Here is a 16,905-nt window from a genome sequence, read left to right as displayed (position 1 = left end):
GCACATTGGGATCCTCCTGTAAGCTGGTGACTACTTCGAGCAATTGCTCGAAGAGCACAATGCAATCCTTTATTGTGTTATCTATTGCTACAACGACGTCCTTAACAACTGCCTCGCACTGCTCTCTGACTTCAAGAGAAGTCGAAGGCTAGGCCTTCAACTCAAGTTCTGCAATATTAAGGTTCAGTTCAAACTGAACGTTTGCCAATTCTATTCTCACTTCACGCACTCCAGCAGCGAGCTTCCGAATTCTCACATCCACTAGCTCGTCTTCGGGAATGACCAGTTCTGAGATAGACCTGCATGCTTCAGCCACTACCTTGGCCATGCACTCATTCTTGTTCATGATGGCCTTAAAGAGATAAATAGCAGAGTTCTTCTATGCAACCATCTAAGCATTGTTCACCCTCTACCCACTGATAACCTGTAGCACATGCTATTCGTAGGCCTGAAGTTCCACGATCACACCATCCTGCAAAGTGTGAAGGGATTCACTTAGAAGCGCAGCCAAATTGAGTCCAACCCCCTTGAGGACGTTGGCAATGGCCTTTTCATCTTCTGCTTCTGTAGTCAGCACTCTGTCCGGTAGTGCTATTGCTTGAGGATCTAGTGTGCGTACCATCCCTTCTGCTTCTAAGGTGCCAGGTGCCAAACTAGTTGACACCACGCTGCTACATCCCACACTGGTCTATACCTGTGATTCCTGGATCTGTAGCTCACATAGACCCATCTGAATCGTACCCAAGGCTTGTTTCTGCTACTGCTCGAACTGCTGCAACAGTTCCACAGTCGCATCCCTTACTGCATCATCAATGTCATTCAAATCACCTTCAGTCAAGGTGATTGGGTCGAGGGAAGTATTGTTGGCCTTGGACTTCTTCCGCGACCCTACTTTCTTCTGTTCCCTATTACACTTAATCCGAAACAAGTTAGTCTTCGGGTCTGTCCTCCCTACTCTGATTTTTGTTCTTCCTCCTCTATCTCTAGGGAAGGCGACTTCTGACTCCTGTCAGAGCCATGCTCCTCCTCTTCTTCCCATCCTTCTATTTTCTTCACGGCATCATGCTCCACCTTGGTTTTATCCTCAGCCTGCTTCTTCCTTTTCTCGGCCAATTGTTCCATCTTCAGCCTGGCTTCTTCCTTTTTCGCTTCATTGTAGACTTGCTAGACCTAGCTGTCAAGTCCAAAGCGATGCGCCAATCTACCAACCAATGGTCGAGGACTGTTGTGATCGCATCATCTCTGACCAGATATGGAAGGTCATACCACTTTTTTTCAGGTTCCTTCCACGCACACATGGAGACATGGTGGAAGTCCGCCTTGAACTCCACATACTCTATCAGCTGATCAAAAATTGTCAGCAACCACTGCGGCTTGCGTTTTATGGTCATGTGGATACTCATCTCCATCAAGATCCAAAATACCTTGTTGTCCTTGACCCTTTGGGGGTCCTTCATAGCCCAGAGTGAAGAAAACTTCATTTCTTCCAGAAGGTCATGCATGACAGGAGGAAACTAACTATCCTCTGGTAACTCCCATGCAACCAGCACTATGCACAACAGCAGCCATGCATAGTGAAATGTTTTGCTTTGATCCTGTGCCTCTCTGCAGTTTGCGAGGAACTCACTACAGAGGTAGTTCCCAGTTGAACTATATGCCCTCCACGCACTAGGCCACTAATGACACTACTGATGCCGACACTTCCTCATAATGTTTCCTGCCAAGATATGAGAGGCTACCTTGACCGCGGGGTTGGTTATGCTAATGATGGAGTAGCCATGCGGCTTCTTAGTGAGCTTAAATTTATCCTTCATTGCTTCGGTGAGGTCAAACTCACTTGGATTTCCACCAAATGCCATGGCCAGATTTTCTCCTGCGTGTGGTAGCCAAGTGATCCTATGGATCAGCATGTCAGTGATCGGTATCGGCTCCTCTAGCCACAGGCACCCATCGTGCACCAAGCACAACAGCTACTTGATCACTATCATGGTTATGGGCATGTGGTTGTAATGTGGTACCCACAGCATGTTTAACAGACCAACCTTATCCACCCCTTTTACCCACTTTCTTGGCTCTAGCATGGTCACACCAGAGTCTTTATAGAAGACACGGTGCATGAGTTGATCTGTCGCTAAGTGGGGAAAGCACTCCATATCAGCCAAATCCCAATCCTCCAATTTTAAAAGAGGGACGTACCCTAGGCATGGTCCTTCAAAGGCGATTTTTTTCGGCAGCAAGGGTGTATGCAATGTGACCTTGCTTTCATCAATGTCCTTCAGAACCTTTGTCTTGCCTCTGTGCGGAGGAATGTACTTGGGATGTTTAGAGATAGGGTCAGACCCCTCAACGTCAACATCCTTCAACCCCATGTCAATATCGTCCTCACCCATATGGATTTCTTCAACATCCTCTTCAAGCTCCAGGTCAACTACCTTGCCCTTCTCCTGCACGGTGGGCTTTTCCTTCTATGGGTGCTTTCCAGGTGATGCATGCACCGGTTGTGGCACCTTCTGTTTATCTTTCTTTGTTTTTGGACCCTCTTTGGTCGGCATAGGCCTCTGCCTGGGTGACCTTAGTGATTTAGGCACTTTTTCTGGTACTTCGATGCTCACAACCTCCAGGGCATCTCCCTCAGCTCCCATTGCTACTTTTGGGGCAGTTCCCTCAATTTCCATTGCTTCTCCAGCAATCGCGGTTTCTACAGGCGCCGACATGATACTAGAAAACAACTCCTGCATTTCCTTTGGAAAATTCTCAAATGCTGAACTCGTTATCAAAGCTTCAAAGTACTCATGGTTAATACGTGCCTCATAGCTCAACACCTCAATTCTCAAAATGCCAAGTGTTTTTCGCTGGGAAGCCACCTCTAATTTATAGGCATTTTCGAATTCAAATCCAACTGTTACCCCAAAAATTCATTCATAAATGTTGTATTGGTGACAGATTTTCACATATCTTTCCCTCAAATTCAGACTTAAATGCTACTCCCCTGCTCCATTTAGTCGTTTTCCCACTGTCAAGTCATGAACAGTGACCATAACGGTCACTTTTCGGCTGCCCTGCGAGGTCCCTTCTTGGATAGTGTAGCTCCCCACACATTTCTGCTGACACTATGACATTCCTTCATTCCGCGCAGTTCCCAAATTGCGCAGCTCCCCAACCCGGGCAGTGTATTTTATAGTCTCGTGCCTCCTTTTAGTTGCCTAGAGTGATAAGACTGTGCTTACCTCATGTAGTCATCTAGCTGGATCACTGATGTATGGCTTCAATTGGCTACCATTCACTTGCCCTAAGAATCATTCTTCATTCAATTTTACCAACTGAACTACTCCACCATCGGTAATCTCCCTGATGACATATGGCCCAAGCCAATGCATCCAAACTTTTCCTAGAAATTTATCAAACTTGTTGTCATATAATAGAACTAAATCATTTACCTTGAAGGTGTGCAGTTTGATATGCCGATCGTGCCATGCCTTTTCGCGCTCCTTTTGTGCTTGTTGATGGAATCCAGCTAAAAATCTATCTTCTTCACGCTCTATTAGCTACATGAGCCTCTCCTCCAAGGCTCCACGATCCACCATTCCTATGAATGCTGCTATACACAGACTAGGTAAAATGTACTCCATTGCATCATAGCTTCCACACCATAAACCAGTCTGAATGGCGTTTGTCTAGTCAACTTCTTGCAAGTCATTCTATAAGCCCATAGCACTACAGGCACGCAAACATCCTAGTCATTTCTTTGAGCATTTCAAACCTTTGTTAGCGCGCTCTCCAACATTTTATTAAATTTTTCCACCGTCCCGTTAGCCTGCGGATGATATGGTTACACTAGTAGTATAGGGGCCTAACAGTAAACCTGAAATTCCTCCGTCATCGTGATAATCGTCTCATTAAGAAAATGTGCACCATGATCGCTCATTAAAATTTTTTGATAGCCAAACCTTGTCAACACGTACTCAAAGATTAATTTGGCTGTTGTGGTGCTTTTATAGTCCTTTACAGGCTACACCTCCACCCATCTGGTTAAGTGCTCAATCACGGTGATGATGTATTGCGCACTTGTCTTCTTTCTTGGAGGCTGGATTGGTCCCACAAATTCAATCACCCACTTCTCGAAGGGTTGTAATGATATCTGCAGATTCAACAGTAGCTCATCCCTGCACATTGTGCTTTTGAATCCTTATGCAAGGTTGGCCACCACAACCCAGCATGTAGAATCTTCTGCGTTGTTGCATTTCCTGCATAATGACCTCCCGTAGCTCCACCATGAGCCTCAACAAGGATGTTATTTCGTTCAAACTCTGGCACATAACGTCACAATATTTCATCTAATCCCATTTTGTACAAGTACCCTGCAATGACAAAAAAGTCTGCCGCGCGCACCACCAATTCCTTGTTCTGCTGGTTTCTATATCCTTCTGAAGCCATACTTGTCATCAGGAAGTGTATAATATCTTCAAAGTGGTTTTCTGTGATGTGCACTACAAATAGCTGTGTGTTAGGAAGTCCTTCCTCCAAATTAGTAGGCTCTTCTCCAGTTTCAATGTGAGACAGGTGATCAGGTCCTGCATTCAATTGTCCTAGTTTCACAATGACTTCAAAATCATATTCCTAGAACAACAATATCCACCTGCATATCTTCCCCCCCACACAGACTTGTTGACCAGGTATTTTAATGTAGAATGGTCTATATACATCTTAAAATTTCCACCCAGTAGATAATGCCTAAACTTCTGGAGCGCATACACCATAACTAATCCTTCACACTCTGTCGTGGAATAATTTTTCTCAACTTTGGACAACTTCCTACTTGCAAATGCTATAGGGGGAACCAAGTCCCCTTCACCGACCTGTGTCAGTACTACTCCCAGCGCAATACATGAGGCATCCACATGCACATAAAATTCCTTCTTCCAATCCGGGAAGACTAGGATCGACACAGTGACCATTTTCTCCTTTAACACATCCAAGCTATTCTGGCATTATTCATTCCAATAGAACGTAACATCCTTCTTTAACAACTTTTCCATCAGCGAGGTGATCTAGGTATAGCTCTTGATGAATTTCCTATAGTATCCCGTATGCCCCAGTGTTGCACGCAACTGTTCCACACTCCTTGGTGCCTCCAAATTGATTATGACCGCGATCTTCATTGGGTCTACCATCAAGCCTAGTCTGCATACCGAATGGCCTAGCAAGATCCCAAAAGGGACACAAAACAAACATTTCTTCAAATTGAGCGCTATTTGGTACCTTTAACATGTATCTAGCATCAAGCGCAGACTTGCCACATGGCGCTTTACCAGTCCAAACACTGTCCAATCCTCAAAGTATACCTCCAAAAACTTGCGAATGAAATCTTTGAACGCCATGATGACTATGCACGAAAAGATCGTCGTCGCATTCTTCAGCCCAAAAGGCATCATCGTATACTGGAACCATTCCCATTCAGTCGCAAGGTTTGTCTTACTAATATCCTCTAACACGATCTTGATCTGATGGTACCTAGAGAACCCATCTGTGAAAAAATATGCTTCTTGGCCACCAACATTATTCAGGACCTCATCGGTGAATGGATATGGGAAGGGGTCATGCACGCAAGCATCATTAAATTTCCAGAGATCTATGCATATCCTTATTTTTTCCTTCTACTTCTTTTCTTGAACCACTATTAGGCTCACCCAATCAGATTCTTCCACCATTTCAATAATATCTATCGCGAGCATCTTGTCTAACTCTAAGCAAACCCTTTCTTTGTACTTCGGATTGAGGCAGTAAGGTCTTTGCTTCACAGGTTTCGCGTCCAGTTTTAGGGTGATCTTCATGACACCCAGGTCCCCTATTATCCCTTTCAGATCTAAAAACTTTGTGGGAAACAGATCCTGATATTCACGAAGTAGTTTGGTGACCTTATCTATTGTCGTGTCACCCCAGTAGTCCCCAGTCTTTGCAAACTTCAGCTCTACCTCCATGCCAATGTTCATCTATCTAGTTTTGAACAGCTCGGTTATATCTGGGTTCTCTAATTGTGCTCCTTCAACTTCACGGTGACCGTCAGTCTCTAGAATATTAATCTTCCTCCGGTCTTCATCTTCTTCTTCCACTGTTACATTGTAGCACTCCAGCGCGTGGCTCAACTGGGTAGTCCAATCAGGTTGAATCAAATCTAGAGGATCTTGCGGTATCTTGAAAATTGTTGTCTTAACCTCCTGTAACGCTTCATCGATAGATTCAAATCCATCCTCAAAACTAAACGTCATAAAAAATCCTTGGCGTAAAATATCCCATTCTTCGGTGCCATGGCGGAGTTCCGTCTCCAAGTACCAATTCATTGGTATAACATCCAAGGTATGGCAAAATAGATGGACCCACTCTGGTTGAGTCTTCACTCCATTTGGCCAAATGGTCGTGTGGATCATTTCTTCCATCATACTTTTTTATTAATCACACCTTCGGATGACCAAAGCGTACCCTCATCATCCTCCTATATTCACGCCAATCATCAAAACTATCTTTGTGCGTACCCCACCATCTTGCGGGCATAGCGCGCAATGCCAAATCTAATTCTTGGAAGCGATGCTTCTTTGGTACTTCCCTTTCAAATGCATCCAAAAAGTGATCAACATCAGTTAACCCATCATAGTAAGGCATATTTCTTACCTCTGATGATACACAGCGCAATGACTTGGTCATCATATTACAACGTAGCGTAGATACTTCATGCATTCGATTTTTCCAGTGCTCCAGTTCTTCATCTAACTCTAATGTGCAGGAGCTCTCGTGGTACCACGCAATACGTCCATCTACTGTCAAATTTAGCCAATCTTGATCTCGTGCCATTATTTTGTAAATCTGGTCCAAATCATCATCACTTTCATAATCGCGGACTAGTTCAGTATAACGTAGTCCTTCTACAGTGTCCGATGGCACTACTAAGTGAAGCGATTTCTTCTCAAATATCATCTTTTGCTTCTTTAGATTGATTACCCCATTCATGTCAGTGGCCCAATTGATCCCAAGGAGCGCAGGGTAGGGATTGCTATCATCCACAATCTCTATTACTTCAAAATCAAATAGCGCACTCATGCCTTCGATATCAACTATTACCCCCTTCAACCTTCTCATTGGGATGATTTTTTGTGGATTCACCATCCTTAACTAGATCAGAGACCATTGTAGTGCAGGTCTCCCCATTGTTTCCCATGTCTGTTTCAGAAAAACATTCGCGTTGGACACTAGGTCCAAGATAACTTGGTCCATTTTGTATTCTCCTATCTATGCAGTCAGACTCATCTCATGTCCAATTCTTGTCTTATGCTTATGAAGATTTCTAACTACGCGCAGTCCATCAATAGCATTTTCCTTGCTAATGCACCTATTGATCAGCTCCTGCAGTCCCTTCACATCCTTGCTATCACAGAGCAGTTTCATGTAGGTCTCCAAGAACGTGGTAATCATGGGCAGGTCCATTTCTTTAGCCAGCTTCTCTTGACACTTTGAGGTAGAGGCCTCAACGAAACTTTTCTTCGCTTCCATAAATGTTATATTTTACGCATTCTAGATCAAACCCAGTCTCCTTTTTTGGTGCTTTGCGGACCCAATCACCTTCTTTAGGTTTCTTCCCCTTATCCTCACCAGTCGTCGCTCCATTCTGTAGCACAATATTTACCTTAAGGTCTTCCTCGCGAGGCTTAGACCTCATCATCTGCATGTTCTAAGTTGGTTGCTGAGGCTACGCCCCTTCTCACATATCTTAGCTAAGAATATAGGGAAGTCCTCCATTGCATGGTCAAACTGAGTACAATAGCATCATGACAACCGCGTTGGGTTCGGGCAGTCTCACGCGGAGTGTCCTGGTCCTCCACAATTGTAATAAATAACCTGTCATCGACCTCTACCAGGTTCTCCTTGACCTTAGCCTTGTCCACGCCCCTGATGCTCGCCTCATGCTCCTCCAATGCCTTGGTTCAGGGGTTGTGTTTCTACCTGCACCCTATATGTAGGTGTCCTATCCATCATTAATTTGTAACTCCGTCAATTGTGCTCATCATGACCCACAGATTGACAAAAGTTGCAGAAGAGTTGTTCCGGTGTCTATACGAATTTCTACAGCAAATGGAAATTGTCTATCACATGTTTCCCAGTTATCTGACAGATAGCACACCATAGTGTGAGCCCTGTACTCACCTTTCTATAGCTTCTGGCCTCAGAGGCATTGGGCCCCCTGTTTCGACATAATTTTCAAAAATTAGACAGTGATCTTTGTCATGCTCATGAATTTTTCACTTTAGGCACCACACTTCTTCACGTGCCTCTGGCCGAGCTATTCTTTTTTTTTTTTAGACCTTGCGTTTCGAGGCAAAGGTTCTGTAACTACACATGAATCTATAGAACCCCCAGATTATCATCCTGCATTGGTGTCATGTGCAATCTCATCACGATTTCCATAGCTTCCGCCTAGGTCCTGATCTTTTGTCATGATAGCGCAACCCTTAGATGAGGCAGGAGCGAGGCCACAAACCATTTGCGGTGCTTCCCATCAGTCAGATTCATGTTAGCCTTGTAGATTGTACACTTCAATCTCTAATCCAAACCCCAAGGCGTCTCACCAGGCTTCACCATGATCTCTTGGAATCCCACAATTGATTGTGCCTCAGATCTACTAAATTCCTTATTTGGCGCATTCTGGATATCTGCCAACGTGGACATCAGATTATTTGTGTAGTACTTAATGTACCACGTTAGTGTGCAATCCTGCAAAGCACTAGCCAATGTTTCTTTCTTCATTCGATCATCTATGATACCTTGAGCTTCCCATACAGCCTTCGGGATGAACCAAAACTAGTCCGGATCTTCATTTCCCATGCCCTTGAACATAGGTAGCTTTATAGAGTTTGCCATGTTGAATGGCGGTGAAGGTGGTGGTGGTGTGGGTGAGGGTGTAAGAGGTGGGGGTGAAGATGAAGGTGGTGTGGGTGGATGAGGTATTCACAAGAACCCTTGCTTTATCAACTGAATAACACTCTGTGGAGAAGCCTGTGTTGCTCCCTCGTTGTCACTCAGAGGAGGCTTAATCAACGGGCTATATTTAGGGCATTTTCTTCCTATGTCCCTGAAATTCCTTCCACTTCGCGTAGCCCTAAACATCAAGGTAGCTACATAACCCTCTTTTCACATAAGAGCATCTTAATCTAAGTATTTAATGATTTCATATACTTGCCTCGTGGCCCTTTGATGAAGCAATGCTCTGCTTCGCTATAACTGACCAAAGTGTTGATCACGAACTCTGTCACAAACCCTCCTATGATACAATCAAGCCAATGATCGATAATGCACGCGATCTTATCTTCAGAGGATTCCAATTTCGGCACTAACTTCAGGCTCCAAACAATCGAACCTTTAAGCCTCCACCTTCCTTGGCCGTCTGCCAACTTTGCAATCCACTCGTATAATTCAACTGGGAAGGAACAGAAGAATATTTCATGTATCTCTGTGTATAGATATCTGTCCAACCATTGTTCTTTCGTCAATCACGGATTCCTATTTTCTTGCACCGTGAATTCGTGGATCTTTCTATCCAACCAGCCTTCAATCTCCTTCTTAGTTGGATTCCAATGATGTGACATCACACATCTCATTATGCAGATCTCAGTCTTGGAAATAGAACCATTTGTTGGCTTGATGGGCCCTAACCCAGGTTCAGCATTAAGTAGCCAAGAAAATCCCTACACTATTGGCCCTTTCGACATTAATCGATAGAGCACAGACTGAAGTCTCACCCGAAGCAGTATGGGGGGATGCAGGAACCAATTTTCTGCACCCTGAGATGGTTGTGATGTCAGTTATATGCCCTAAACATCCTTCACACAGATCACTAAGCCCTTTAGAGCTTATCAAAGTACTTCTCTTATTCGTCCTTGAAGCCTCCGCGAAAGTCTCTAATCATCCTTTGCAGACCCTAAATAGATAGATTAGGCACTTACACGCCTCTATAATTACTCTTACTTCTATATCTACTTAGATTCGCTTAAGTATTAGTTACTTTAACATGCATTACGGTTATCTTCACGTAAACAGATATTCTTACTTGCGTTCATATGACAAAGTAAAATACATAGATTCGCGCATCATTATAGCATTAATTCATACCTCAATATTCAACATAACATAATCACAACATTCATAATAGAAGTAAAATAATGCATACACATATAATTCCATAATACTTCTCTTTATTGATAATCCAGATTTCCAGTATAGACTCTGACTACCCTGCGCACACAGCTGCAGGGGTTCATGCACTCAACTGCAGACTTCTACCCTAGGCCTCTGCGCACTCAGCTACAGAGCCTCTTCCTACGCTAAGACTCTTCACTCTTAGCTCTCACAGACCCATAAAATTACTCAGAACTCTACCAAAACTTGTGACTTAGCTGCCTTAGACTCTTCTAAGACTCCCTTTTTATACAATCCCATGGTCCGTAGACCAAGGGCGGATCTCATCAAGCCGACACAACTATCTAAACTAAGGGCGGAAAACCCTTTTTGATTTCTTACATCTTCGCGCTCCACGGTCACAAAATGTGGAGACTTTACATTCTTTCCTACAAAATTTGGGCTTTCTGCCCCAAAACTTGGGCTTTTAACCCCAAAATTGACCCCCGGGGACCCGTTCCCAACAAAGCTCCAGTGATTTTCTTATAGAAAGACGGCCTGTCAGCCAAACCTTGATGCATTCCCCTCACATGCTATTCATACAGACTTGGTCCAGCAGCAGACTAAGCAACTCCTCCAAGAATTTGCGCAAATCTAGAGGGAAACCAGCCTTCCCTCTAGAAATTGTGCAATCCTGACTGGTAGCCTACTGGGCCCCAAAATTGTGGAATTCTTCTTAGAAAGATTCACCCAGAAAATTGCATAATCCTTCCTAGCTGGGCTGCCAGCCGAGAATTTTTCCAAATCTGGGCAGCATTCAGTTGCTCTGCCCAGAAATTGTGCAAATATTTTGAGCAACCAGCCCAGTTCCCAGCCAGAAATATGCATTTTCTCCGAGAAGTTCAACAGTCTCTTACATGTGCAGCTGAGTTGATCGGTTCCCTCGAGACCAAGAAAAATAGACTTTCATGCATGGGTTGCTTCTCCCAAGGTAGCATGCAAAGGCATCCCTTGTTTCAGGGATCTATTTTTTACAGTTGGAGGTTACATGCAAGGATCATTTCAGAAACCTCCCACCAAGTGTCGCTTTCCCTAGATTTGTGGCATCAAAAATCAACAATCGGACACTGCAAAGCTCATTCCTCACATCAACCTTGCATCTCTAACATCCCACATCACATCTAGGAGTTGTCGGCACATTCAGCTCAGTTGTTTTGGGGTAAGCCCACTTTCCATATCTTGTGTTGCATTTCTGGCACTTTTTGTGTTTCGATTCATATGAATGTTGTCTTCTTGATTTTAGTGAGCGCTTCCTATCGTTTTGATACATAATAGCTTGTACTAGCACTGTTTCAATTTTCATTAACATCTCACTACTGTCGCATGCATGAAACTGTTTTTTATGAATAGTCACCGAATCGGTGACTTGCCTCACCCACATACATGTTGTTCTATTTTCTGAATCTATCATTCACCATTTTCAATGCAAGATCATTCACTTATGCTTACACTTAGTATTTCCATGCATTCACATTCACATTTGCTTTCAGTTCCCTGTCAGCAAGTCTAGCCAACCTTGGCCCAAACTCTACCTTCATCGAGACAAAAATACACAATCCGGGGAAGGAAGGCTCATTTCTACCTAGGTACTATCCTCCATGACTGTTTTGTGAATTCCTAAGGGACAGTGACTGCTGGCCCAGAAAATTGCATAATGTAGTCCCTGAGCCTGCAGTCACTCCTAGTTGGGACTAGGCATTGCACAATTCCAGCAGTCAGTAGCCACACTGAACTCTGCATTTCGTAGTTCCAGAAATCAGTCAGCCTCCCAACAGACCAGACTATGCCTTGTGCAGTTTTGGCTCTCAATAACCCTACCTCTCGGCCAAAATTGAACGACCTTAATGATCAGTGACACTAGTATGTTGCAAGTCAGTTCTCAAGTTAATTTTGGTTTCCGACTAACATAATGCTTTCCATGAGTGTTGCCTTGTCTCCTAGTATCGTAGGTGTTCATTTACCTCTCAAAAGTATAGGTACAATGGTTTCCAAAAGAGCAGAGTCGAAGACATAATTCAGAGTACTCTTGGGGTTGCAGTCGATCAAGTGTCTATGGACTTGCCTACCCACAAAGACATCAAGTTGTTCATAGACAAGGACATTAATATATGATGGTAGTAGCATTACAGCAAGCAGCATCATGAACAGCAACTACAGGCAGCATACCGGATGCAACAAATGCAAGAGGAAGGTTGTTGACAACAAAGAGGTGGAACAAAGTTGAAAGCTCAAGCATATCCATTGGTGGTGAAATCAACTTTGGAGACTCAAGCTATGAGGTGACGGCGCGACATGAAGATCACACGAAGATAGATAATGAACAAAGCAGGAGTTTCATGTGCTTAAGCAACAACTCAAGGAAGAACATGAGCTCCACAAACAAGTGAATGAGTTGTAGCAGGAACAAGAACAACAGGGGGCGCAACATGCACTCACGGATGAAAATATGCATGTACAAGTTATAGATCCATCCCAGCAGCTGGCACGGAGTAGACGTGGTGAGAAGTGTTGTTTATCGCATCCAAGGGATTCAACAGCATGCATTTCATTGTGCACATGCATGTGATCCAACCCATTCAGCACACTCACCAAGGGAAATACAAGAATCAAGTCCGACTGGGGCTAAGCATGTAGTTGAATGTTGATGCGCATGACCACCAACACACATTGGGAGATCAACACGAACACTATGCATTAGTTTGTTACCGGTTCAGCCGCACCCAAGAAGACCATGCACATGCTAGTAGACGAGTTGGATGAAGGAGCCATATCAATGCACCAGGATGCAATGGAGGTAAGAGTTCGCTTCAGTAAGATGTCACCATGGAGTGCATGCACACCATCATGGACGACCAAGCTTGGCATCAACTCACCACCCTCACCATCACAAGCATGTCAAAGAGTTGGTCTCACCTCAACAGACCGAGTGTTAGTAATTTCTTGCATGGCTTGTTCAAACCATTTTGTCTCACATAGGTACATGTGCATTGTAATGTAACGTCTTGTCAAGTGTAAGTCAACTACCGATAGTTGGATGTATTAGTCATAGAGTAGATGAAGAGTCATGAGGGTAGATGAACTATCACAAAGGGGAATGTCAAGGGTCACCCCACCCTTTGCTATAAATAGAACAAAATAACTCATTGTAAAGGCTTTTGGTTAGCCAAGCTTCAGATAAGACTATCTTGGAGAGAGCTTGGATAGTATTGTAACAAGCCCTGGCTTCTCCACTGCGTAGAGCTAGTACATCTCTTTGTAGGAGCAGGCAGTTGTGGTTGTAACATTCCACTATTGGAACTAGTGGTTGGACATGGATGTATTGTATGACTGGAACTTACACTTGTTAATATAACAAGAGCCAACATGTTTCATGCATATGTTGTATTGTATTCTATGCTATTTGGTTTACTCTAAATGATATATGTATTGGTTTGTTTATGCATGCATGTATAGACTATTCTATATAAGTATGTATGAATCTTTCTGAAATGTGTTGTTGGTTTAACCATCACTTTGGATTTCTCACTAACTTGCCTTCCATGTTGTGATGTATCTTTTCTTGTGTGTTCCCTTCCAAGCCGAGTGCTATCACAGGTTTCCAAGGGGCACACTCATCTCAACCCCCATGTTTTAGAACCTCTCATGCACCTTCCTTGACTCACTACAGCTATCACACCCTTGCTACCAATAGAGTTATCTTACTTGCCTCTGTGCGAAATCGTGATCAAGGCATTACTATATGACCCACTATTGGGACTCCTACACCAAAGGTTCTAAGGTCTAATTGGTACTTCTTATCAAGGAGATCCCCTTACATGTTGGCAGGTCCAGCATCATCAACATTTTGGCATTAGAAGGAGGGCCAGATGACAAGCTGAGTCCCCACATCTGTTTTGAATCTCTAAACATCTATCATGACTAGCTATCGAGTTTCTCTTCCAGAATGTATGTCTTATGGAAATGATTTCATTATCTCGTAAAAGCTCTCAGATAATTTTCACATCAAACATATGATGGTGGAGGCCACATAACCTTGGTTAGGAACACGGTCGTTGTTGTAGGCTCATGCAAAACACATGGGTTCTTTGAAGAATACATGAGCTGCGTGTTGTTTGTCTACACGCTTCGAGGGCACCCAATGCACTAGTGTGCCACGCTACCTAAAAAATCTATTCATTATCTTTCTCATCTGGTCGCAGAGATAAATTTTGCTTTCTATCACTTCAACCGTGAAGAACTCAACAAAGAAATTCTGAAATTATGAAAGCACCCAATGAATCCATTGAATAGTTCACACACGCTTTTGTAATCTTGCATACTGATTCCTCGAAGATGACATTGATTGGGAATTTCTTGATGGGATATTTGAGTATCTTCTTTACATATTTGAAAATCTACAATTCTTGAAATCACTCAAATCTCGCTCATACTCCGGTGCTGGAACTGCGCAATCACAGGCAGGCACAATTGTTGTCACAAGTGATTGTCTGCCTTCACCTCATCAAACATATCCACCACCATGGAGTGATGTGGAAGATCGTGCAAACACCTCTGTTGAACTGTCACATCCTCCCACCCCACCTACTCTTAAGATCTGTGCATATTTGGCTTGCAAGCCTATTGGTTGTCACGTGGATTCATTCCCTCAACCTCCATCCTCGCGTTCTGTTGATCCTCCGGATTGTATTGTCTTGTGTTCTTCCATTCTAGACTCCTCACCTGTTGTGAACAAGGATCAAGTTATCGACGGAGTTGGTGTTATGCAACCAACCTATGCCATCATTCATGATGAGTGTGTGTGGGAATCTAAAGAAGAACTCGCAATGAAGGATGACTCCCTTCCAACCGCACCTCATCCACTTTATCCTGACATCCCTTGTGATTCTTCCACTACTGATTTCCCCTGTGAAAACCCATTTTTGGATGTTTCTACTTCTGATCATTCACAGGACACATCGGATGTCAGTCTGCTATTACAGTGTGGAGAGGACATATCTTCCTCAGAAAATTCGTCCAATCTATCATCTATCGTTCCTAAAAACACATAGGGTGAACATCTTTCCTTCCCATCTACCCCTCTGCCTGATTCATCAAATCATGAGGATGCCGACAAACATCCTAAATTTTTTGATCTTGGTTGTTGTGATATATCCAGATCCTCATCTAATCATGATGTTGATTCAATTGTTGTTAATCTATCTAAGGCACTGGTCTACAATGATATATCTGTCAACGAATTCGAAACCCTGCAAGATGTCGAAGAACTTCAGCTCGAGCTGATGGTTATGTCAGGCCCTCGATGTCTTGAGGTTGGTTTCACTTCCGGTTAGAAAATTTTTGAAAAACTCAATGCTCCTCATCACTCTCTTCTTTGCAATGAAGATCAACCAAACACCCATATTTCACTTCCCCCACTCGAACTACATGATCCCATCACTCATGCGTTGGAGGAATCTTACACAACAAGCACACATGCACAACACAAGTGGTCTACCTTTCTCACGTTTTCTTGCATGTCATAGTCAAGAGAATGCATACACTCAACATCTACATGCAATGTAGCACAACATCATGGCAACTCCACAGAATTCATGTCATGCGCTTTCACTCATCTTTGTTCTGTGGTCACATGTAATCTCAGAGTGTGTTTGTCTTCACTATTACATCTTTTTTGTTTGTTGGTTCACACAGCTATCTTGTCCGTGAACCATGCCTTCACCAACATGGGTCAACCAATGCGCCAGTGGCTGCATTGGAAGTATCACTTCACTTGAGATGGCCCATGCACCGTTAACTTAGGAGTAAGAGTAGTGTTTGCTTTCAGTTTGTTTGCTTTCATGTTTGTTTGCTTACTCTTTTTGTTGGTTTGTTTTTCTGCTTGCTTGTTCACTTACTCACTTTGCTTTCGCTTTTTCTTCTGCTTTTGCTTTGCTTTGTTGTTTGTTTGCTTGTTTTTTTCATAGGTTAGTTTCACATGAAACCATGTATGACTTTTGAAACAAGCTGGGTAAAGTAAAAGAGGCCTTGTACAACTATCACTACTTGGTTATCTATCATCTTGCCTCTATATGAAGAGCTTATTACTTTTAGTCCATGATACGTCGAAGGAAAATATTTACTGTTTGAAGTGAACCTTGGTGAAAACACAACGCTTGTGTGCTAGCTAGTATCACCTACTCTAGTCAGTTTTTTTTGGGTTAACCCTTGTCAGCTCAGTCAAGTAGAGTAAGGTGAGGGGGGGAAACTTAACAAGCACATCAGAGGTATAATAAACTACTTCTCTACTGGAACAACCTCTTCTACTCTCAATAAGTTTGGATCCCTCTTCCGCCTCTGAAATGAATAAGTGTTATGCACAGTTATGCAAATAAAAAATGAAAAATGAATAAGGAAAAAGAAGAAAAAGGCTTCCTGCATAGAGAGGTGATGCAAGTAACTTCGTCAGGGTACTGACCAAGCTCGTTGGCAGTGGAGCCATGCTTGTGTTCTTATGTGACTCCGTCAGGGTACTATCCAGGCTTGCTGGAAACAGAGCAACACCAGAGATGAAACAAAGACTCCGACGACTATAATGATTGTGCATCAATATACACCTCAACACCAATCAAAATAACTGTGTTGACTTGGCTTGGAATGTGTGTCAATCGACCAAGATCATGGCAGAGCTACATATTACGGTCATGC

The sequence above is a fragment of the Pinus tabuliformis genome, chromosome 6 (genome assembly GCF_031772625.1).
Source record: "Pinus tabuliformis cultivar Carrire ecotype Pingquan chromosome 6, CPIR1, whole genome shotgun sequence".
Lineage (NCBI taxonomy): Eukaryota > Viridiplantae > Streptophyta > Pinopsida > Pinales > Pinaceae > Pinus > Pinus tabuliformis.
Note: the sequence above shows the minus strand (reverse complement) of the source record.